Raw genomic sequence first — 2,818 nt, forward strand, 5'->3', positions numbered from 1 at the left:
CTGTGAAGGAGAAAGGTTTCCACACACTAGGAAGCCCCTTCGCGGGCGGAGACTGCGGGAGGCTGAGGGGGAAAGCTTCGGAGCCGCAGAGGAGAGCACAGCAACAGGGGTGCGGAGGGCAAAGTGGGGAGATTCCCGCACAGAGGATCGGTGCTGACCGGCACTCACCAGCCCGAGAGGCTTGGCTGCTCACCCGCCGGGGCAGGCGGGGCTGCGAGCTGAGGCTCGGGCTTTGGTCGGAGAGCAAGGAGAGGACAGGGGTTGGCTGCGTGAACACAGCCTGAAGGGGTTAGTGCACCACGGCTAGCCGGGAGGGAGACCGGGAAAAGGTCTGGAGCTGCCGAAGAGGCAAGAGACTTTTTCTTCCCTCTTCGTTTCCTGGTGCACGACGACAGGGGTTTAAGAGCGCTGCCTAAAAGAACGCGAGACACGCGCGAGCCGCGGCGAAAAATGCGGACCCCAGAGACGGGCGCAAGCCGCGGCTGAAAACGCAGACCCCAGAGACGCGCACGAGCCGCGGACCCCAGAAACGGGCACGAGCCGCGTCTAAAACCGCGAAACCCAGAAACGGAGCACAGGTCACTATCCACACCTCCCCTCCCGAGAGCCTGTGCAGCCCGCCACTGCCAGGGTCCCGGGATCCAGGGACAACTTCCCCGGGAGAATGCACGGCGGGCCTCAGGCTGGTGCAATGTCACGCCAGCCTCTGCTGCCACAGGACCGCCCTACACACCATGCCCCTCCCTCCCCCCACCTGAGTGAGCCAGAGCCCCTGAATCAGCGGCTCCTTTAACCCCACCCTGTCTGAGCAAAAAACAGACGCCCTTCAGCGACCGACATGCACAGGCGGGGCCAAATCCAAAGCTGAGCCCTAGGAGCTGTGAAAACAAAGAGAAAGGGAAATCTCTCCCAGCAGCCTCAAAAGCAGCGGATTAAAGCTCCACAACCAACGTGATGTACCCTGCATATGTGGAATACCTGAATAGACAACGAATCATCCCAAACTGAGGAGGTGGACTTTGAGAGCAAGCTTTATGATTTTCCCCCTTTCCCTCTTTTTGTGAGTGTGTATGTGTATGCTTCTGTGTGAGATTTTGTCTGTATAGCTTTGCTTCCACCATTTATCCTAGGGTTCTATCCGTCCGGTTTTTTTTTAATTTTCTTTTTTAATAATTAAGTTTAATTTTAATAACTTTACTATACCTTCTTTCTTTCTTTCTTTCCTCCCTTCCCTCCTTTAGACAACAAATCATCCCAAATTGAGGAGGTGGACTTTGAGAGCAAGATTTATGATTTTTTCCCCTTTACCCATTTTTGTGAAAGGTGTATGTGTATGCTTCTGTGTAAGAATTTTTCTGTATAGCTATGCTTCCACCATTTGTCCTAAAGTTCTATCCATCCCCTTTTTTTCTAAATAATTATTTTTAATTTAATAACTTCATTATACTTTATTTTATTTTACTGTATCTTCTTTCTTTCTTTTTTCCTTCCTTCCTCCGTCCCTCCCTACCTCCCTCCTTTCTTTCTTCCTTCCTTCCTGCCTTCCTTCCCTCCTTTCTTTCTTTCTTTCATTCTTTCTTCTTTCTTTCTTTCTTCCTACTTCTACTACTTCTTTCTCTCTACTTTTTCTCCCTTTTATTCTGAGCTGTGTGGATGAAAGGCTATTGGTGCTGCAGCCAGGAGTCAGTGCTGTGCCTCTGAGGTGGGAGAGCCAACTTCAGGACACTGGGCAACAAGAGACCTCCCAGCTCCACATAATATCAAATGGCGAAAATTTCCCAGAGATCTCCATCTCAACACCAGCACCCAGCTTCACTCAACGACCAGCAAGCCACAGTGCTGGACAACCTATTGCAAACAACTAGCAAAACAGGAACACAACCCCACCCATTAGCAGAGAGGCTGCCTAAAATCATAATAAGTCCACAGACACCCCAAAACATACCACCAGACGTGGACCTGCCCACTAGAGAGACAAGATCCAGCCTCATCCACCAGAATATAGGCACTAATCCCCTCCAACACAAAGCCTACACAACCCACTGAACCAACGTTAGCCACTGGGGACAGACACCAAAAACAACGGCAGCTATGAACCTGCAGCATGCAAAAAGGAGACCCCAAACACAGTAAGATAAGCAAAATGAGAAGACAGAAAAACACACAGCAGATGAAGGAGCAAGATAAAAACCCACCAGACCTAACAAATGAAGAGGAAATAGGAAGTCTACCTGAAAAAGAATTCAGAATAATGAAAGTAAAGATGAACCAAAATCTTGGAAATAGAATGGACAAAATGCAAGAAATATTTAACAAGGACCTAGAAGAACTAAAGATGAAACAAAAAATGATGAACAACACAATAAATGAAATGAAAAAGACTCTAGATGGGCTCAATAGCAGAATAACTGAGACAGAAGAACGGATAAGTGACCTGGAAGATAAAATAGTGGAAATAACTACTGCAGAGCAGAATAAAGAAAAGAACTGAGGACAGTCTCAGAGACCTCTGGGACAACATTAAATGCACCAACATTGGAATTATAGGGGTTCCAGAAGAAGAGGAGAAAAAGGGACTGAGAAAATATTTGAAGAGATTATAGTTGAAAACTTTCCTAATATGGGAAAGGAAATAGTTAATCAAGTCCAGGAAGCACAGAGAGTCCCATACAGGATAAATCCAAGGAGAAACACGCCAAGACACATATTAATCAAACTGTCAAAAATTAAATACAAAGAAAGCATATTAAAAGCAGAAAGGGGGGGCTTCCCTGGTGGCGCAGTGGTTGGGAGTCCGCCTGCCGATGCAGGGGACGCG

The sequence above is a fragment of the Phocoena sinus genome, chromosome X, assembly GCF_008692025.1.
Source record: "Phocoena sinus isolate mPhoSin1 chromosome X, mPhoSin1.pri, whole genome shotgun sequence".
NCBI classification, from domain to species: domain Eukaryota; kingdom Metazoa; phylum Chordata; class Mammalia; order Artiodactyla; family Phocoenidae; genus Phocoena; species Phocoena sinus.